The 23,215-nt window shown below is 35.9% G+C and overlaps 1 pseudogene; it reads left to right on the top strand.

The window, feature by feature from the left end:
- Positions 1-12,255: 12,255 nt before the first annotated feature.
- Positions 12,256-13,568, top strand: LOC140882079 (ubiquitin-ribosomal protein eS31 fusion protein-like; annotated as a pseudogene).
- Positions 13,569-23,215: the final 9,647 nt, after the last annotated feature.

Raw genomic sequence — 23,215 nt, 5'->3', positions numbered from 1 at the left:
ATCTCCCAAACTAACTGTCGGATTGAGCTGAAATTTTGACAGCAGCTTTAAAACATCCTAAATTTGATTATGAACGGTGGAGATCGGATTTGGATGTGTCAATAATTCCCAGTAATTTTCTGAAGTTGATACTCCATAATGAATCCTTCCACTTCTTCTTACTACTTTTGCGTCAATCCTTGAAACTCACAAAAACAACAACAAATATGCGTAATATCCACTAAATAAATCACAAAAGCCAAGTCAAAATATATATATATTAAGTGCATAAAAAGCACTTATCAAATTCCCCTAAACTTAGACTTTTTCTAGTCACGAGCAAAACAATAATGAGTAATCTATCGGCCTCCGAATTTTTACATTCCAAGATCAAATACACATGTAGGATAATTTTCTCAAGAGTTTTCGTGTGTGTGTGATTTACCAATCTCATATACCCACCCAACTTTCGATAAAATCATGCAATCTGTAAGCTTCACAGATTCATTAATCTCGCCATCAAGTTTCAAGACACTCTCCACCAAGTTCAACTTCTAATTGCACAGATCAACAGGACTTTTTCGGTTAACATTAGGCTCAAGTATAATCAGCAAGAGATAAGCATCCATATGTATATCAATATAAACAAGAACTCAGGATTCAAAGCAAAGGGAATTGAATATTTTTAATTTGTTCAGGATGGTGAGATGCTAAAATTTTTTATTTGCATTGCCAGACATTAGTCTTGTCTTTCTTCTACTCCATACATCTCCATCTTTATGCCTTGTATTTTTGGACTAGAATTTCAATCCATTTTTTTTCTTTTCAAGGCCTCCCCTAACCTTACTTTCTCAGCCATTACTTTTCTTTGAATTTTTTAGCTACTCAATTTGTTTTGGATTTTTCATGATTTATATGACTAACAAATGAATAATGGCTAAAAAGGCTCAACGAATTCAAAAATGCCTAAATCACTCCTGTGCTCTTAAAAATCTACCTCAGTTTCAAGTAAAAATCACAAGAGTTAAGAATCAAATCCTCTAATCCACATCACAAATCCACATAATTTTTCTCTAATTGCTAGGAGTATCGAAAATCATGGCATTCGTGCATGACTGTGAGAACTCAAGATTAAATAGCGCTAACATAAACTTTTCAGCACAAAAAAATATTTTCATCATAGGCCAACACAAGTACACATCATTTATTCAACTCAAACTAACTCATGAAAATTTTCAAATTTCACACATCCCCCCAAACTTAAATTGTGCATTGTCCTCAATATACAATAGTAAATCAAAACAAGGACACATACCTTGGGCACCGAGCATCAGTACTCGGCACCATCTTAATCACTCAAAGCTCTTCATGCAGGGTTGGTTCCTAAACTTTTTCACCTACACAATTCAAAATCATTATTGATGTCTATTTTTCTCATGATAAAAATAAAAACAAAAACAACTAAAAGAAAATAAAAAACGCAAAAAAACTAGCTTGGGTTACCTCCCAAAAAGCGCTTAGTTTATAGTCCATAGCCCGACTGTAATCCAATTCTAGCCCGGTTCCACTTTGTTGAGGGTATTCCCATTCGCTTTCACCCTCCAAATATATTCAACAATCTTTTTAAATTTTGATTTCTTCTTCGTTCTCTTCTTCTTCTTTGTCACCTTCGGATTATTCTTCTTTGAATCTACCTCATGAACAAGTTTGGGATTGCCATCCAGCTTCACAACTCGCTCAATCATGCATAATTCCTCGATGGGTGGATTACTTGATTTCTTGAATATGTTAAAAATAACTCTTTTGCCGTCCACACCCATCGATAAATCACCACTCTTCACCTCAATCTTGGCATCAGCAGTGGCCAAGAATGGTCTCCCCAATATCAGTGGCATATTTGCATCCTCCTCCATATCTAGAACAACAAAATCCGCCGGAAAAATAAATTTATCTATTTTTACCAAAACATCTTCAATGATTCCAAGCGGATATGTAATAGATCTATCAGCCAACTGCAAAGCGATCATTGTGGGCTTCACCTCACCAAGTCCTAAGCTCATGAAAACAAACAAAGGCATTAAATTAATGCTAGCTCCTAAATCGCAAAGTGCATTATTAAAATAAGAAGAACCAATTGTGCAAGGAATAGTAAAACTCCCTGGATCCTTAAGCTTTTGTGGCATCTTCTTTTGGAGCACAGCACTACATTCTTCAGTTAATCTCACCACCTCATTCTCTTGAAGTCTCCTTTTCTTGGGCATCGCCTCTTTGATGAATTTTGCGTAGTTCGGCATTTGCTCCAAAGCTTCAGCAAAGGGGATGTTGATGTGAATTTTCTTGAAAATCTCCAAGAAATTGGAGAACTGCTCATCCAACGCCTTCTTCTTGAACCTCTACGGGTAGGGAAGTGGAGGCTTGTACATCGGTTTCGGTTCAGTTTTAAGCTCCTTCTTATTGAATTTTTTCTCAAATTTCTCCACTTCAACAGTAGGTTCTTGGACTCCAAATTCTTTCCCACTCCTCAGCTCTATGGCATTGCACTGCTCCTTGGGATTTAACTCAGTGTTGCTCGGAAACTGGCCTCTGTTATTATCCTTCAGTGCGTTCGCCAACTGCCCAATGCTAGTCTCCATGGATTGAAGTACAGCACCCATGTTGGCCATGTGCGTCTCCATGCTGTCAAAGCGAGACTCAGTTCTCGCCATCCTCTTACCTGATTCCTGCACAAAGGTACTAATCACATCCTCCAAAGACAACTTACCATCACCCTTATTAGTATTGTTAGAATATGAAAAATTTTCATTATTACGCAAGCTAGGATGATAAGTATTTGGGACAGGGTTACCTCTATAGCCTCCATATCCTCGGTAGCCATTAGGATTGATATAATTAACTTCCTCTGGGGTATGTGATCCTTCAACTCTAATTGAATCTGCAACATTAATCTTATTCAAAGAAGCTACCTGTGTAGTCAGTGCAGATAATTGAGCAGTGATAGATGTGAGAGGATCCACTGCATACACTCCAACTGGCTTCTTGACTCCCATACGCTCAGATGGCCATTGAAAAATATTAATTGTCATTTGTTCCAGCATATCATAGGCCTGAGCGGGATCCTTTACAAATATAGTACCTCCAGCCGCAGAATCCGCATTCATCCTTGTAGGCGCATTCAGTCCATTTTAGAACCACTCGATTTGCTCCCAATCTGCAAAATTATGGTTAGAACAACGTCTTAATAATTCTTTATACCTTTCTCACGCCTCGTAGAGCTGTTCAGAATCCATCTGCCTGAATGTGCTGATCTCAATCTTCAGTTGGGTGGATTTGGCAGGTGGAAAATATTTTGCAAGAAATTTTTCTGCCATCCCCTCCCAAGTAGTGATGCTTCCTAGCGGCAGTGATTGCAACCAACTCCTCGTATGATCCCTGAGAGAAAAAGGAAACAAGCGTAAATGAATAATATCCTCAGGAACACCATTATATTTTATCGTATCGGTAATCTCTAAGAAGGTCCGTAGGTGCAGGTGAGGATCAGCTGTAGCGCTTCCATTGAATTGGTTTGATTGCACCATGTTGATTAACGCCGACTTCAGTTCAAAATTGTTGGCGTTAATGGTCCCTCGAGCAATTCCAGAATAGTGAGCCTGGATTACTGGCCTGAAGTGATCTCTGATTGGCACCAGGGGAGCTTGTTGCGCTTCTTCTTCAGCCATGTTCCTTAAATCTTCTCTTATCGCTCTTCTCAAAGCACGTGCAGTGCGCTCGATCTCCGGATCAAAAAGTAAAGAATTCGCACTTTGAGATCGTCGCATAAACTGCAATTTAAAAATAAGAAAAAATCAATTAGTAACTTAAAATAAAATAAAAAAAACTCTAAATTAAAATCTAGACTAATTGGTAACAAGACTAAAAAATAATCAAAATTTACTCCCCGGCAACGGCGCCAAAAACTTGTTGTGAAAATTACTCGCAAGCATACGAGTGTCAAGTTTTAATATAGTGATAAAATCAAGTATCGATCCCACAGGGAGTAAAATGAGAATATTTAGTGCTTGTAATTAAAATAGTCTAAACTTTATCTAGAAAATTAAATAAATAGTTTTGCTTTTAAACTTAAATAAATTCAGAAAATTTTAGCAAAGCTTGCACACAACTTCAGAAAAATATCAATGAGAGAAAATGGTCTAGAGGTTTTGATTTCACCTGGTTTCGACAACAACTACTCCTAATTAAATTATTTTCACGAATTTCATTCAATTAATAGCCAAGAACACTTAATTATATTATTTCCCTCTCCCGAGCAACAAATAATGTTTATCAACTAAGATTCAATTTCAATATCCCTATTAAAAATCTAGTCTTAGTGATATGTGTAAAACGATGTTCTTCCTAAAGCTCCGTTAACGTTATACATTCTCCCGAGCTATATAAACAATTAATGGTGTAATTTCTAATGATCCTATTCAAAATCCCCTCTCCCGATCAATGGTTCAAATAAGTATAACAATTTAATTAGTGATCAAGTAATTGAATAAACAATCAAAGCTAGAAAAACAATTAATTTAGGAGAATTCAATCCAATAAAATTAACAATTCGTAAAAGTGTCTCAACCAGGCTACATCAAACCCCTAGACTATGAAAATTTAGTTCATGATCAAAAATAGATAAACACCAGTCATATTCAAAAGTCTAGACATCAATTCAATGATAAAAAATTCGAAAGGAAGAAAACAAATCCGAATATTCGACGCCGTGTTCGGTTGACGATCTTCTCCTTTGTTCTTCAAATTCTTCACGTTGATGCACAGATTTTTCCTCTCCAATTGTCACGATCAAGCTCTCTCAATTTGTGTTGTGTTTTCAGGCGGCTCTCTTCCCCTTTTGTGTCTTTGAAATCTCTTTTATATGTCCTCGAAGCCCGTCAAAAAAAGCCCGACAAATCGAAAGTTTTAAAGTTGCAAAAATCTGCCAATTTCTCGCACAGAGCGGCGCGGGCGCGCAGTAGAGTGGCGAGGGCGCGCCTGAGCCTCGAATTTACACTTATTTTCACGTCCAGGGATGGCGCGGGCGCGCCTAAAAGCGGCGCGCCTACTCTCGCATGTGTTGTTCTGCAGCGCGCGACAATTTTCAAAAAATCATATATTCCAAACTAACCGTCGGATTGAGCTGAAATTTTGAAAAAAGCTTCAAAACATCCTAAATTTGATTATGAACAGTGGAGATCGGATTTGGATGTGTCAATAATTCCCAGTAATTTTCTGAAGTTGATACTCCATAATGCATCCTTCCACTTCTTCTTGCTACTTTTGCGTCAATCCTTGCAACTCACAAAAACAACAACAAATATGCGTAATATCCACTAAATACATCACAAAAGCCAAGTCAAAACATATATATATTAAGTGCATAAAAAGCACTTATCAGTCTCAAAGCTATCGAGGCGAGACTCAGTCCTTGTCATACTTTTACCAAATTCCGCCACAAAAATTACTCACCACATCCTCTAAAGAAGGCTTTCCCTCACCCTTATTTGTTTGAACCCCGGAGGAGGATTCAACGCATTCTTATTGTTGGCATATGAAAAATTTTCATGGTTGCGCAATTCAGGATGATAAGAATTTGGGAAAGGGGTACTTCGATATCCTCTATAGACTCTAGTGTTAATGTATTGCTCCTCGTCAGGAGCGTGCGATTCTGCAAAAGTGACAGCCTTACCTTCAGAATTTACCTTGCTCATTTCATCTATCTGTGAAGTTAATGCTAAGACATGAGCAGATAAAGAAGTGAGAGGATCCACAAAATAAACTCCGGTTGATTTCTTGATGTCAGCTCGTTCAGTCGGCCATTGAAAACTGTCATTTTTTCCAGCATCTCATATGCCTGAGCAGGATCCTTTGCAAATAAAGTACCTTCAGTAGCAGAATCCACAGACATCCTCGTTGGAGCATTCAACCCATTATAGAATAATTCAATATGCTCCCAATCCGCAAATTTATGATTCGGACATCACCTCAACAAGTCATTGTAACGCTCTCATGCCTCACATAGCTGCTCAGAATCACTCTGCTTGAAAGTGTTGATCTCTATCTTCAGTTGGATGGATTTGGCAAGTGGAAAATATTTTGCAAGAAACTTGACTGTCATGTCCTCCCAAGTAGTTATGCTCCCCAATGGCAGTGATTGTAACCAACTTCTAGCCTGATCCCTGAGAGAGAAAGGAAAAAAACACAGACTAATAATGTCTTCAGAAACCCCATTAATTTTTACTGTGTCTGTTATCTCCAAGAATATCCTCAGACGCAGATGAGGATCAACAATAATACTTCCATTGAACTGATTTTTCTGCTGAACCATGTTGATCAAAGAAGGCTTAATCTCAAAGTTGTTGGCATTAATAGTTTCACGAGATATTGCAGAGTAGTGAGCCTTGACTACAGGCCTGAAGTGATCTCTAATTGGCACCAAAAGATGTGGATTATTCTCAGCCATATCTTTCACTTCTTCTCTTCTTAACTTTCTAGCTCTTACAGTTCGTTCAATCTCAGGATCAAAAAGTAGAGAATTGATGCTTTGAGATCTTTGCATAAATTGTAATTCAGAAGAATAAAAATAAATCAGTAACTAAAAATAAAATAAAGAAAACTCTAAATTAAAATCTAGACTAATTAGTAACAAGACTAATATAAATTCAATAAAAATACTCTACGGCAACGACGTCAAAAACTTATTGCATAATTTATGCTCGCAAACACACGATTGTCAAGTTTTAATATAGAGTGAATAGAATATCGTTCCCACGAGGAGTATATATTGAAAATCATATAGTACTTGTAATTAAAATAGAATAAACTTTATTTAGAAAAATAAATACTAGAATTTTGTTGTTTTCGAATTTAAATAAATTAAGAAAAACTAATAAACAACTCGCACACTTGAGATAAATATCACTGAGAGAAAAATGTTTAGAAGATTTTATTTCACTTAGTTTCGACAACGACTACTTCTAATTAATTTATGCTCATGAATTTCTTTCATTTAATAGCCAAGAACACTTAATTGTTTTTATTTCCCTCTTCCGAGTAACAAATAAAATGTATCAATTAAGATTCGATTTCAATATCCCTATTAAAAATCTAGGCTTAATGATATGTGATAAACAGTGTTTTTTCAAAAGCTTTGTTGAAGTCATACACTCTTCCGAGCTATATAAACATTCAAGTTTATTTTTTACTGGTCCTATTCAAAATCCCCTCCCCGAGCACGAATTTGAAATAAATATAACAATTCAATTATTGATCAAGTAATTGAAAGACAAATAATTTTAGAAAACAAAATTAAATTAATAGAATTCAATCCAATAAATTTAAAAGTCATAGAAGTCGTCTCTACTAAGCTACATCATCCTCTAGACATAAAAAGTTTAGTTCATGATCAAAATATTGCAAAAACAAATCATGTTTTTGAAACTAGACATTAAATTCCAGAATTTAAAAAGAAAAGGCAAGAAGAACGAATCCAAAGTAGCGCCTCTGTCCCCATATTGCGTCGTCTTCGTCTTCTTGCTTGATCCGTGCTTCCAATTCTTCAAATTTGTTCAGCCCTTATATCTCTCGATCAATCTCTTTTTGAATGTGCGGCTGCCTCCCTCATTTGTGTCCTTGAAGTCCCTTTCATATGTGCTTGAATCCCGCCAAATAAAAGCCCAAATATGCGCACAAGTTTCCATCCTTAATTTTTGAATTTTTTTCCATCACGGCAGCGCAGGGGCGCCCAAAAACTAGTGCGGGTGCGCTTCGGATTTTCATGTCCCGTTTCATGCACATCAGGCGCAAGGGCGCTAGTGCAATGCATTCCAGTGCGCAACATTCTTGAAAAAAATCATATCTTGAGTTCTAGCCGTCGAATCGAGCTGAAATTTTGATAGCATCTTTAAAAATCCTAAAATTAAATTTGAACGGTGAAGATTGGATTTTGATGTCTCTGGCAGCTCCAATAATTTTTGTAAACTTGCAACTTTGTAATTCATTCTTCTGTCTCTTCTTGGTACTTTTCCTTCAATCCTTGCATCTCACAAAAACAAAAACAAATACACATAAAATCCACTCGATACATCAAAAAAGTCAAGTCAAACATATGTAAATTAAGTGCATAAATTGCATTTATCAGGTCACGACATTGATGGTATCAGAGCATGCATAATATTTGGGACTTAGCATGATATTTTGGGATTAATGAATGTTAATCGTTCAGAGTAATGGCAGGACAAAGAAAAGAACCAAATGGTGGTATAGGCCCGATGGAAGCAAAGGGTGCACATGGACATCCTCACAGATATCATCACCATCATAAGGGTCGACGCCGATTTTCCATGCATAAGTTCTTGCGTATTGGGCCGAAGGCACTGGTGGGTGGCGAGACCCTTGAGATGGTGGAAGATTGGATGGAACGGATGGAGAGTAATTTTCGAGCCTTTGACTGATCCGAGGAGAAGAAGATGGATGCCATGAAATTTTTATTGGAGGGACGTGCCAGGAAATGGTGGAAATCCAATTCTGCCTAGTTACTGCTTGAGAAAGGCCAAATATTGTGGGAGAATTTCCGTCGAACTTTTATGAAGTTATATTTTCCTCCAGCTCTCCGACACTTAAAATTTATAGAGTTGCTGAATTTGAAACAAGGCTATATGACCGATGATGAATATTGACAGAAGTTCATCAACTTCTTGTCATTCTATCCCCACATCAATGCAATTTCCGATTCCAAATATGATCATTTCTTGCAGGGCCTCAACTAGGAGATCTTTGATTGGGTCACTGTTTGTGATGATACAACATCTTATGAAACTCTGGTGAATCGCTTCTTCTAGGTCTAGACTAGCATGAGCCGTGCTAAAGACACTTATGTCTTTGCAACCCAGTTGATCACTCGGAGCCCGTGCTCAATCTTTCAAGAAGTCTGGTTCTACCTCTACTTCTACTTCTATTTCTTCTGATTCTCGCGAACTATTCCGATTTGTTAAGAAGAAGAAGGAGGGGCGATGTTATCATTGTGGGAGGAAACATAGTTTGAGGAATGCAAGAGGGCATCCGAATCATGTGTTTATCTGCGGCGAGAAAGGACATATGCGGAGAGATTGTCCTACACGGATAGGAGGCACCAGTTCTAGATAGGGGTATTCATGGTTTGGTTAATCGCCCGAACCGAGCCGAAACCAAAAATTCGGCTTTCGGATTTTCGGATTTTAGGTTTTCGGTTTGGTTTTTTTCGATCGGTTCACCGAACCGAACCGAATACCGGTTTTTTTTTTATTTTTTTAATTATTTTTAAATATTTTAATTAAAATTTTTATTTGTTTTTATTAATAAATAAAAATAAAATAAATAAAATAATTTAAAATATATATAAATTCAGTTAAACCGAAAACCGAACCGAAAAACCAAAAAAAATCCGGTTTTTAACCGAACCAAACCGTTAAATTCGGTTCGGTTTTTGGTTCGGATTTTTGGTGAATTTCGGTTCAATTAACCAAAATTTCGGTTCGATTTGGTTCGGTTCGGTTCGGACCGGATGAACATCCCTAGTTCTAGACCTACTAGTGGATCCCAGGCTTCTATCCAACCACTCCAACCGCAAGCACATCTAGGTACTTCACCCCTGCGACCTCGAGCTCAGGGCCAAGTGTACGCTCTCAGTCATGACCAGGCTAATGCGGAGAGTGACTGCATGATAGCAGGTACATTCTTGTTATGGGGCATACCTGCTCTGGTTTTAATAGCTACAAGTAGAGCCGTCAAAACGGGTCAAACCCGTCGGGCCAGCCCGCCCCATCATGAAAAATTGGCGGGTTGGGTTGGGGTTTTACTGGCCCATTTGGAGGCGGGCCTAAACGGGCCGCGGGTTGAGGAGAGGCGGGACGGGGCGGGCCGACCCGCCAGTTTTTAAAAAAAATAAAATTTTTATTTTTTTAATTATGGACATAAAAATACTTATTTTTGAATAATGTGATTTTAAAATTTTTAAACTAGTATTTGAAATATTTTTAATATCTTACATTATTACTTTTTTATGGTTAAATATCTATTTATATTATTCATAGCAATGTTTTCATAACCGGACCGGTGATCGAACCGGTTTATCTTGAAAAAATGGTCCAACCGGTCGGACCGTTTTAACCGGACGGTCGAACCGGAAAACCGTTTATATAATATAATAAAATTAATAATATATTTTAAAATTTAAAACCTAAAAGATGTATATAAATAGACAAAAAAATATATTTATCCTAGTTTTAAAAATAAATAACAATATAAATATATTCAAAATATTAATTATAGTTATATATAATTTTAAAATTAAATTAAAAAAACTCTAATAATAGTACAATAATATTTTTAAGAATGTACATATTCCATTAATAATGTATATATATAATAAAATATTAAATTAAAGTTTTAATTTTTTTTAAAAAAACTAATTTTTTAAAAAAAAATTAAAAAAAAAATCAAAATTCCGTTCGGACCGGTTCTTGGCCGGTTCTTGAAAACGGTTCTTGGCCGGTTCTTAGCCGGTTCGACCGGTTCTTGACTGGTTCTGAACAGTCCGACTGATAAAACGGTTATTTGAGGTATTCCGGACCGGACTAGTGGCCGGTTCCCAGTCGAACCGGTCGAACCGGCCGGTCCGGTCCGGTTTTGAAAACAATGATTCATAGTATTTGAAAATGCGATTTTTTATCCAAAATATAATATTTAACATCAAAATTTTATATTATTTGTTTGATTGTAACATTTATTATTTGTTACTGTTTAACATGTTGATATATTTTTTCAATATCAATCTCAAATACTAATTTTATTTTTTGAATTTTATATATATATTTATTTTTTTAAAATTTTGGCGGGTTGGCCCACCTAACCCGCAACCCGCGGCGGGACTGGTTGGGGTTTTTTATGGCCCGTTTGGAGGTGGGCCTAAACGTGTCAACCCAAAAGGGCCGCGGGTCATGGCGGGGCGGGTCGGACCGGACCGTCTGCCATCTCTAGCTTCAAGTGCATCACATTCATTGATTTTGAGTCGTTTTGTCAAGAGATATCAGTTGCCTTATGTATCCTTAGACAATGACTTAGATGTGTCTACTCCTCTGGGTCAGGAGATAATCACTAAGCGTTTAATGATGAGTTGTCTACTAGAATTTGAGGTACGTTTCTTGACTACTAACTTGATGATGTTAGCAATGTAAGACTGGGACTGTATATTAGGAGTAGATATGTTGACGTATCATGCCATTGTGGATTGTCAACAACGAATGGTACAGTTTTGGACAGATGAGGGTGACAGTTGATTTTTTTATGGTGAGGGAGCGCGACCTCCTATGTCTCTTGTGTTGGCTCTAAAGGTCTGTCGTGCCTTAAGGTCTGGTGGGGAAGGTAATATTTCAAATTTTTAGCTTGTTCTTGTAATGTCATAGTAAACTTCTTTCTCCTTTTTTATTTATCTAGTGAATTTGGGAACCGTATTTTTTTAAATTTTTTTGGGGATTTTCTGGAGAAAATCATGATAAGGTTTTTTGTTTTTTGTGTTTAATATAAACTTACATTTAATTGTTCATCATATAACTTAGAGAAATCGGAGCAGGAACGCAAATTTAGAATGATTTTTGCAATTTTGAATTTGTGATCCTGTATGGTGACACTGTAAATTGTCGCTGAAAGATCGTCAAAGAAGCGAAAGGGAGCAAGATCTGTGATGAACGAAAAACTTGACATTTGTGAGAAATGTTGTCGGTGCACGATGGGTCTTTACCGAATGCATTGCTGAAGTGAGATGAATATTGACTACAAAAAGTGGTGGATAATTTCATTTGTAAAATAGTTGATAAGTTGGTAAAGGGAATTTTGGGTAATGCGGAATAATATATATATATATATATATATATATATATATATATATAATGCTTTATTTTATCAAATATAACAAACACAATACACATTACAACATTTTAATAATAATTACACCAAACACATCTCTTATATATATATATATATTATTTAAATTATCTATTCGATATCAATCAAATCATCAATCCATCAGTTGTTCTATCATACCAACTAAACGCATCTTAAGTGTGTTGGTTCAGAAAGTGTCCACAGAAATTTCCTCAAAGCCCAACTTGGATTTGGAGATTTAATCCAACGACTTAAAAAAGGGGGGAAAATATTTCGTGGGCTTTCCATAGCTTAAGGTTTGATTTTTCATAAAGCCCAACCATTTATCAAAAAGCCTAGCTAGTGGTGTTGAAATAAATTAGCCGGTAATTGGTGCCCAAATTGTCTCATTCACTTCTTCCGCCTCAGCCAAGATGCAGATCTTCGTAAAAACCCTAATGGGGAAAACCATCACCCTCAAGGTGGAATCCTTCGACACCATCGACAATGCCAATGAGAAGATCTAGGACAAGGAGGGCATTCCGCCGGACTAGCAATGCCTCATCTTCATCGGGAAACAACTCGAGGACCGGCGCACCCTTGCCGAATAAAACATCCAAAAGGAGTCCACGCTCTACCTCGTCCTCCACCTACGTGGTGGTGCTAATAAGCGCAAGAAGAATACCTACATCAAGCCCAAGAAGATCAAGCACAAGAAAAAGAAGGTCAAGCTCTCCGTTCTCCAGTTCTACAAGGTGGATGACTCTGGAAAGTTGCAAAGGCTGAGGAAGGAGTGCCCCAAAGCCGAGTGCGGTGCCGGTAATTTTATGGCTAATCATTTTGATAGGCACTATTGTGGTAAGTGTGGAATCACGTTTACAATAAGGCTGGTGGCGGTTGAGAATCGGATTAGGGGAATCAATTAAATATCTATGTCACTCCAGTTTTGGTGATACTATCCACAATATCACTTTTTATATTATTATTATTTTTTTAATCAAAATTTTATGTCTGTTGTTGCTATTTGATATACTTATGATATCTGATCGATTTAGTTAAATTTTGTTTTATTTATCATCAAGATATGTTCTCTTTTGCGGTTCACTGATAGAGAGATAAGAGTTTTGATTCTGATAATTCGTAGACAATTTATGAGCTAAACAGTCTGCGAAAGCTCAAATCTTTATCTTTTTTTAAATAGTTGTGCAATTTTGTGGTAAATATGGTAAATATGTAATGTTTTTGGTTCTGTGGATTCCATTTTATTGTGCAACGATCTGCACTCCAATGGATATTTGGTGTTAGGTGCAAGATTTTAGTTTTATGATGCTTACACTTGTATTTTTTTTTAGTTCTGCCTGAATTTGTTTCTTTTTGTTACAAGAATGCCTACCCTTAGCATGACATTTGAAATTTGAATAGTTTTTCATGGGTTAGTGTAAGGCCCAGGATTATTTATTTTAATCCGAGAATATTTAATTTGGGAATATTTAGAGTTTAGAATTAAATTCTAATATTTTTAAATTATTTAGGATTGAAATTGAATTAAATTGATTTTTCGGGGATTGAATTGTAAATAGCCAAAAGTTCTGAGACTAAAATGCAATTTGGCCTATATTTATCAATTCACCCACTTGTTCCTTATCATGTTCACGTGTAATCAGTAGAAGAAAGAGGGTGAAAAACTCAGCCCAAACCCACATCATTTTTTATCTTTAAAAGCTCCAATAATTTGCGATCCGGCCATCAGATTTCAGAATCAAATATATATCTACGATCACCGCTCCGAGAGCTACGTTTTGGTACAAGTTTCATTCAATTTTCTCATATATACTTGAATTTTAAGTTGAAGATGAAATTTTATTATTCTTGATTATATATGTGCTGGAGCTAGTACCAATTACATATTCGCAAACGGATCGAAGAAAGAATGCCGATTGTATTTGTTATGATTTTTCTTATACAATTCGAAAGTCCCCATTTCTGATTTAGCTGGTTCAGTTGAATATATTGATGATATGTTGAGTATTGTTATGGGAATGACTTGGTATATTGATTGTGATATTGATTCGGTTGCCGGTTTTTAGCCGTTACGGCGCTGGTTTCAGAATTGTTACACTTTTGAGCCTATTGCGTTAGCTATGCTTAGATTGATTGTTTAGTTGATTTTGTAGCTCATGATTATTCCATTTTCAGCTTGGGATCAAAGTGTATTGAGCCGAGATGGTAGCCTTTGAACCGAGAAAGAATTGAATAAGGTTTGAAGTTATTTTAGTTTGAATCTTTGCTATGCTTTGGAGAAGAATTTTATTGGTGTTATTGATATGCTATTTTAGATTTGAAGTACTACAAGTCAAGAAAGAAAAGGTATAAATCGATACAACCTTGAAGGGACAGAATATTCAAGATAGATACGATTCTCGAATTTCCTTAAACCACATACTTGTATGCTTAGTTGATTTACTTGTTTGTATGTATAACTTGAACTTACTTGTCTAGCATGAGCTATATGGTTGGTTTTGGTTTGTTGTATATGGATGATAGCCTAATGCATTAGTTTTATATGCATTCATCTGAGCCAAAAACCAAGACGCATAGAGGGCCTAGTGGCCTAGATTGCAATTGACGTTTGGTAAGTTGTAGTAAGTGGCAAGGGATATAGATTTAATCCTAAAGCTAGATGACTTACTATGATTGTACCAAATTCAGGGGATTTAAGATGTTTCACGCCACCTCGTAAGGGAGAATTGGTGGTTAGTTGAAGATTTTATTCCCCGGGATCCCAGGAACCAAGAATTCTTTGTATTAGATTTGATATCCTTTCCTTTGGAACATGCATTATATTTTTGTTTATCCGTATAGCATGTTCATATTGTTTATACTGGGAATTATGTTTCTCATTGGAATTATCCGGCTATTTCTTTGTTTTGTATGTGTGCATGGAAATATGTGGGGCGAGATCGAGTCAGCAACGTCTAGGATAGATCGAGATAAAGCTTAGCATGTGTGAACTCGGGTTTTAAGCAAGCAAACATGTACTATTAATGGTTTGAATTGTTAGACATGTTAGAAAGGAAACAAGAGCTTTGTATTCATGTTCTAGTTGTATCGTTGTTTACAACTAAGTTTATCTTGTATTTGGATCACTAGGTGGATGTGATATATACTTATGAAATGTTTAGAATTTGGTATAAATGTTGTGCATGTTTTAGATTGGAAAAGCATGTAAAGAAGAGGTTAAAAGATCAAACCATTAACTTCTGAAAACAGGGCATAAAGTCTGCCCAGAACAGGCCCGAGCTGCAGAAAACTGCTGCCCAGCGCAACCCCCACTTGAAAAAAAAAAATTGTTGATCTTTTTGCGACGTGTTTTTGCGTCGCCAAATGTAAGGTTTTGCGTCTCCAAATGTCCTGTGTCACAGATTGAATATGATTCGTTATTAATTGCCCTATAAGATTAGATTAGCACCCGAGGTCCTCACAGTTAGTGTGCCATAGTATGTATTTATGTAATATCCAGATGATAAGATGGTTGGAGTGGCGCTTTAGTTGATGCACTACATCCGATGTAACCTCTTCCTGTGGAATTGGGTGTTGCCATTGGAATTGGTTGTGGAGCGCACGACATTGGATCCCACCTGAATTGAAATCCCACGGGAATTTAAGTGGGATCCACCCAACCCAAGCGGATGGCCTATGCCATACCTCATGGGGAAGGTGCGGTGTTTCTAGCCTTGCTACACCTCATGGCGCAGTGTTGCTCCGTTTTTTATGCTCTCTACTGGTTCATGTTGGGTGTCTACATGTTTAGGTAGTTAAATTTAAGGCTCTTTTAGTATTTTAGCACCACCAAGTTCTTTTATTGGGTTAATATCTAATTTTGTCCTTATTTCTGAGGAATTCACCAATTTGATCCCTATTGTCATCTCAAACTTCGTGTTTCAAGTATTCCTTTGAAAGGGAACTGGATTTTCATTTTCTTCAAAGCTCATTTTGAACGATCTTTGGTATTAGTTGAGTTACTGTCGGTTTTATTCCTCTGCGAATGTTTCAATTCTAGTATGATACTTATCATACCGGAAGAATCTCTTGCCATGTTTCAGCTCGATCGGACAAATATAGTACTACTACTTGGACGGGTTGAGTGGTTCCCCGTTGTCCGTAATATCATTAGCCCGTTCCCGCATTCACATTCTGGTGGTGTGATAAGTACATTTTGTGTGCATTATTTTATGTCTATTTGGCATGCATTCATATGGTTTCATGTGTGTTTTTATATGTTTTATTTGTAATTAATCTCATGCATGTGCATTTCACTCTCCGGGTTAATTTTGTAGGAAAATGGGTTTTTGAAGAATGAATTACGGAGCAGCCTTGGTCAAAAATTCAAATTTACTTTTAGAGAGATCCAAATCAAATCTTCACCGTCCAAATTAAAGATCAAGATGTTTTGAAAATGCTGTCAAAATTTCAGCTCAATCCGACGGTTAAAAATTAAGTTATGAATTTTTTAAAAATGTCGCGCGCTGGGAAGAAAAAGAGACGCTCGGTCCGCTCTTTTTGGCAGACCGAGCGCCCACTGGAAAAAATGGGCAGAAAGTTGGCGAATTCCCAGCGCTCGGTCGGTAGAATTTTGCAGATCGAGTGCTCCCGCATAGTTTGGAAATTTCGTATTTTGGGTGATTTTAAAAGGAAAGGACTCTTGGGCACTATAAATGGGAAAAATTCTGACGTTATAAGAGTTCCAAATATCAGAAACGCAGGAGGAAGCGGCGACCATCCAAGGAGAAAAACAAAAAGATGGAGAAAACTTGAAGAACTCAAGAACCGCAAACACTAGTTTTCTCTTTTCCTTTTATTTTATTTGTTGGGATTTAGGGGATCCTACCCACAAAACTATATTTTGATTTCTTTTTGAAGATTGAATTTAGTTTTTAAGCGTTCTTGATTATATTATTGTGTTTATTTCAATTTTGAAGATTGATCAACTTCTTATTGATTTTGTTATAATTGATACTGAGAGGAGATTTTATGACATGAAAGAGTAATATAATTCATGGATCTACATATTGCATAGAGATATGAGGTTGGATACATGTTTATAGTCATAGTCCACCAGGTCGAAAGCTAGAGGATTCCATAAATCGTTAATGCAATTGCAATTGTTAAATAATGCAAGGAGACTTGATTATTACAATTTGTTAATTAGATTAATAAAGCTCGAGAGAGTATATTGATAGATTAGGGAATTCCGTCAAAAGCATGACTTTAGAATTAAAATTCAATCATTATAGAAGAAAGGGGTAGATGAATCGAGATCCTAACAATCGTTTATTTATTTTCTGAACTTAATTTATTTGTTTTGATTTTATTCTTATTTTTATTTTAGTTTATTAATTTATTCTCCATCTATCATTTTAATTAATTAAAGAATCATACTTGAGGTAATTTTGTCAAACATCAATCTCTGTGGGACGATACTCGTACTCATGTACACTATATTATTACTTGACTCGTGCACTTGCGATTTATTCGAGCTTAATTGATAGACATATTTGAGTTGATTTTATGTGGTAGTATTTGTTCGCTCGATCAAGTTTTTGGCGCCGTTTCCGGGGATTGAATAGACAATTTTTACTTCTTGTTATCTTTAGTTATTTTTTTATATTTATTCTATTTTATTCCTGCGTGATCTACCATTTTATATTTTATTTTTGCAGGAATGCATCTGGTGTAATACTTTGAGATGTTCCATTGACAAGTATTCACTAGTTTTACCCAGCAACATGGAGAGCCATTCTACGCAGCATGGGAGAGATACAATAATTTGGCGAGCACATTCCGGTATCATGATTTCTCCAATTATTCTCTTCTTAAATTTTTTCTTAATGGTTTGGATGCAGTGACAAGAAGATGGGTGATTAATGGAGCTTTGCAAACTGGTTGTCCACTATTTTGCCGAGATGATGACAGTGCGATATACATACTTGAGGATATGGAAGAATTTGACTACCACAGGTATTGGGATCTTACACCACATATTTGGAGCCACCAAGACCCACAAGATGCTCATTACCCATAATTTTCAGACCAATCATTCGAGCTTCAAGAAGAGGAGGTAAGTTGTTCTCAATTGATGTTTCATTCACTGGAGGATATGGTGGACAAGTATGTGGCCATGAACGAGCGAGCTACAAAAGATCTAATCAATTCTAGATGCCACCTTGAGGAGCAGATAGAGAATCTCAAAATATCAATTATCCATGAACACCAAGAACATGAAGTGTAGAAAGATACTCAAACAATGATCCCCCAAATTTGGTTCGATGATGATGACTCAGAGAACCATGATTTAGAGTGCGAATCAATTCATGTTGAAGATCTTGAGGTGTTTGAGTCTTCTCTTCCCATTGAACCTCAACCGAAAGGAGTTCTGAGGGAGAAAATATATGCAGATACACCGCCAACACCAGTTTCACAAGAATTTGTTCTCCGAGAGCCCATAGAAATGTTATCTTCCCATGTTTATCAGCTGCTATGGAGTGTTGTTGAGGTGACGAGCATAAACTGCATACATCTGGCCAAGCTTGAGGGCACATGGAACAAAGACCCATTGGTGGTGTCGTATGACACTTATTTTGAGCGTCAACCGTTCTTTGAGGAGTGCTTCTGAGGGTCGAGCCGAAGACTGAAAATCAAGTGCTACTTGGGAGGCAACCCAAGATTTTTACTTTATTTTATTAGTGTTAGTTTTTATCTAGTTGTTGCTTTATATTGAGTTGATCATGTTTAATCCCTCAAATTTTTTGATATGCAAGGTGAATATATGGGAATATTTATGGCCTAAGAGATATGGCGCAGCAGCGGCAGATGAATATACACCACGATGATTGACCAGAGGAGTGTTATTTTGTTTTCATTGTGTTTATTTTTGTTTTGCATTTGTTCGTTTCTCATTATGTTCATTGTTCTAGAGCATTGAGGGCAATGCTTTGGATAAGTATGGGGGGGGGGGTTATTTAGTTTTGTTTCGTTCATCATTGTGTTTTTCATTCATATGGTTTAGATTATTGCATATATTTTGTATTCATGCAAATCATTATGTTTTGTGTTTTTGTTGTGTGAATAAGTAGAATGATGAATGTTGACCGATGATGATAGAGTTGTGAAAAAAAAATTGTTTTTAAAAAAATGTTGCTTTTTATTGAACATGAGAAGCTGTTGGTTGAATCGTGAATCCTATTAAGCACGCATGTTAGACTGGTGTAGTGTAGCGAAGTAATTGATGAAGTTTCGTGTTTGTTTGACCATTGCACGACAATAAATGCTTGTTGATCATGATAGTGTCTTTGGATTCTTGCTGATTGTTAGACATTGCATGTGTGATCTTGGGCGTACCTATAAAATTTTTGAAAAAAAAAAATTTTTGTTGAAAATTAAGTTAACTCCATCCGGGTTATGAGCAAGGGATTGAAATCCTAATCTCTTGTTCTTGACTAAGTATGCAGATTCCATGGGGTTAAATAATTTTGAAATTTTAAAATAACAATTCCATCCGGTCTTAGATAATGATTGAAATCCTAATCATTGTTCCATAGCTAAGTTTGCGGGTTAAATGTGATTGATGCTCCATCCGGGCTATAGACGAGAGGATTGAAATCCGAATCCTATTTTAGTTATAGCTAAGTTTGCGGATAATTATTGGGGCTTATAAAAATACCGGGTGCAAAATCCGGAGGTACGTAATTAATCTCAAGAAAGTGCATGTTTTTGTTTGGGATTGTTGAGATGACGGAGTGCTGGATTGTGATACTTGCATTGAATTGTCATAGGACGCTAAACATTCTTAGGATGGATTCTTTTGAAGTTGCACGAAACTGGAATAACATGTCACACACACACATTTACGTTAAACTGACAGTGTATTGTGAAAAATCAAAAGTTTGTGGTTTTTTAATTTTTGAATGTGGGAGCTTCTCGGAGGCTGTTCACGTTCATGATTCATTCTTACTTTTGTTGTTGTTTGCGTATTGTTTTGCATCTCTTGCTCGAGGGCGAGCAAGATTTAAGTATGAGGGTATTGATAAGTACATTTTGTGTGCATTATTTTATGTCTATTTGGCATGCATTCATATGGTTTAATGTGTGTTTTTATATGTTTTATTTGTAATTAATCTCATGCATGTGCATTTCACTCCCCGAGTTAATTTTGTAGGAAAATGGGTTCTTGAAGAATGAATTACGGAGCAGCCTTGGTAAAAAATTCAAAATTAATTTTAGAGATATCCAAATATAATCTCCGCCGTCCAAATTAAATTTCAAAATGTTTTGAAGATGCTGTCAAAATTTCAGCTCAATCCGACGGTTAGAACTTAAGTTATGAATTTTTTAAAAATGCCGCGCGTTGGAAAGAAAAAGAGGCGCTCGGTCCGCTCTTTTTGGCAGACCGAGCGCCCGAAAAGTCTTGTGCCCGTTCATAAATGACTATAACCTTTAGAATGATGAGATGCATATGCAAGGGTAGAGGCACCTGTGGACCAATTTTTTTTTAAATTTTTTTTTATGTGTTATATATTTTTTTAAAAATAATTTTTTGTGTTATTTTGGATCGATTCTATATTAGCCTGGGTAGTCCAATTAAAAAAAAATTGAATAACCCACATGTAGCCCAATTAAAAAATTAAGTAGCTCACATGTCTCAAAACTGTGCCTTTCCGCCCTTGTCTTCCTATTAGATTTGATTCAATTTAACTTTTATATCTATCAATTTTCGTCTTTTAAATAATATTTCAACTTCTATAAGGAAGATTTCTTCTTGCCATTTTTTAATTTTTTCTGCTTTGTGATAATGCTTATTTTAAAAGTGACTGCATTGTAATGAGAGAATTTTTTTAAAATTGAAATATTTGATTTCATAAAAAAGTGTAATTGTTTGTTCCGTTTAAGTTTCTATTTATATTAGATTATGAATCGCGATGATCGTATGTTGCTGATATGATGTCCTATTGAAAACAAATTTGGATCGCGGTATTAGTAAAATGTTTCTAAATCTTACTAGTTTCACAAAAAAATATTGAAGATTTTATTAATGAAATGCTTTTTAAGACTACAATGAACAATTATCTTATTCATCATTTTAATTCTTATCCATTATTTTTTGTTTCTCGTTAAAAAATTCTAGCCCAGGTGGATTTCGGATCCTGGATCCGCCATTGTGCATATGAAAAGTTATGCCATTTTCTTCATGGTCTTTCATGCACGTGAAAATAATTTTTTTGGTGTATTAACTTATTCATTTTTTGGTTTTGGTGCATTAACTTTTCAAAATTTAGTTTTGGTGTAGTAACTTTTAATTTTTTGTTATTTTGGTCTGACGTGGCATCTTGACACGTCAGTATTTTTTGGTTCTACGTTAGTATTTTCTGATGTCACGTTAGAATTTCTCGATGTCACATCATTCGTAGGACCAAAAGAACGAAAAATCAAAGTTAGTGTATCAAAACCAAATTTTGAAAAATTAATGGACTAAAATAAAAAAAAATGGACCAAAATATGGTTTTATGACCCTTCTGATAGAGGTCTTACACATGACACACACATAATGGACCAAAATTCCCTCCCCTACCCCTCCCCCCCCCTTCTTTTCATGCACACTGATGGTTTTATGACCCTTCTCATAAAGGTCTTACACATGACACACACATGACATCTGAGAAATGTTGAGCGACACATGTCAGATACGTTGCATCCATAGGACCATAAGATACACTGGCACATGTCATTACAACACAAGCATACTTTGTTCACACGATACACGCAACAGCTTTGTCATGTAATATGACAACAAATAAAAATTAACTTAGGATCTAATTTAAGGATCCATTTGGTTAATATGGCTCAAAGTAAAAATTCAAACCAAAGTGGTTCCAAACTCTAACTAACAAATAAAGCCACTCAAATTTATCTAAATATATCTTATTATAATAGAGATACTTTAATTAACTAGCATTCAATTAATTGATGAACCTTGAAATAAAATTACGATTATATCCTAAGTTTTATCAGGAAAATACTGACTTGAGCGTCAGATTGTCTTCTTCGAGCAACCCTCGATGCCACTTATTTTGCTTTATGATGCATGTAATAACCCACAAAGTTAGCTTGTTGGAATTGTTCAACATATAAACTATTGAAACGACTCTAACAATTTCTTATAATTAAACTAAATAAAATACAAATTTTTTTCAAAATTTCGGCATGGCCTATCTATTTAAATCACAAACCACCTGTCACAGACAATAAATTTTAAAGAAAATCAAACAACACTAATAAACTAACCCAGAAAGGAACGAGAACCGGAGAAAAAATTTGACATTTCGAACAATAAAAGATTAAGCAATTACATATTTACATGCCCACAAATAATTCTATAAATTCTTACAATATCATTTATCCAATCAACAAACTAAAAGACTTTAAATTGCTAAAATAAACTTATGAGGAAGATTGACATGGTCAGATGGATGTGCCGTGGCCGCATCACAGTTCACTCGAAAGTCCAGCCCCGCAATCTCGATGATAACTTTTACCTGCACCAAGTAGATGTAGTGAGCCTAGGGGCCCAACAAGAATATGGGGAAAATAACGAGGGTTTAAAAGTACATGCTTAATACTTAAAATACTTGTACTTAATATACTTTGAAACTTACTCCGAAAAATTGAATGATAAATGAGAATGAGATGTAATGCATGCAATGAACTCACACATTTAAACTTGGGAACTTTCTTAAACTTTATTTAATCTCATGTCAGACTGAAACTGAATATAAACGAAGTCGAGTCAAATTAGAACTGATCTGTAACTGAAATTGAAACTGTAACTGTGAACTCAGATCCTTGAATTGTGACCCTGTGGTTTCGATCATGATCATGGCTGTAGTGTACTATGCCGCAAGGAAGTCAGGAGATCTCCCAAACTCGTCTTGCCCTGTGATTGGTAAGGGAGGCAAAGATTTCTCTTAACCCCACACATACACGTTTATATTTGGTAAGGTAGGCCAAGACGTCACACAACCCCACACATACACGTCCTTTGGTAAGATAGGTCAGAACGTCTCCCAACCCCAAAAATACACGTCATTTCTATAGTCACAATCATTTCACTTCGTTCAAAAATATTTTCTTTCATTCTTACTTGACTCAACTCAAGGATATAACATGCAATCATGGAAATGACTTTCTTTGAAAAATATTTACTCGATTACTCGGTTCACAAATAAATGATGAAAGATGGTTGACAAGGATGGTG

This window comes from Henckelia pumila, chromosome 2 (genome assembly GCF_033568475.1).
Source record: "Henckelia pumila isolate YLH828 chromosome 2, ASM3356847v2, whole genome shotgun sequence".
NCBI classification, from domain to species: domain Eukaryota; kingdom Viridiplantae; phylum Streptophyta; class Magnoliopsida; order Lamiales; family Gesneriaceae; genus Henckelia; species Henckelia pumila.
The sequence above is the reverse complement of the archived record's forward strand: the minus strand, read 5'-3'. Positions and strand labels throughout refer to the sequence as shown.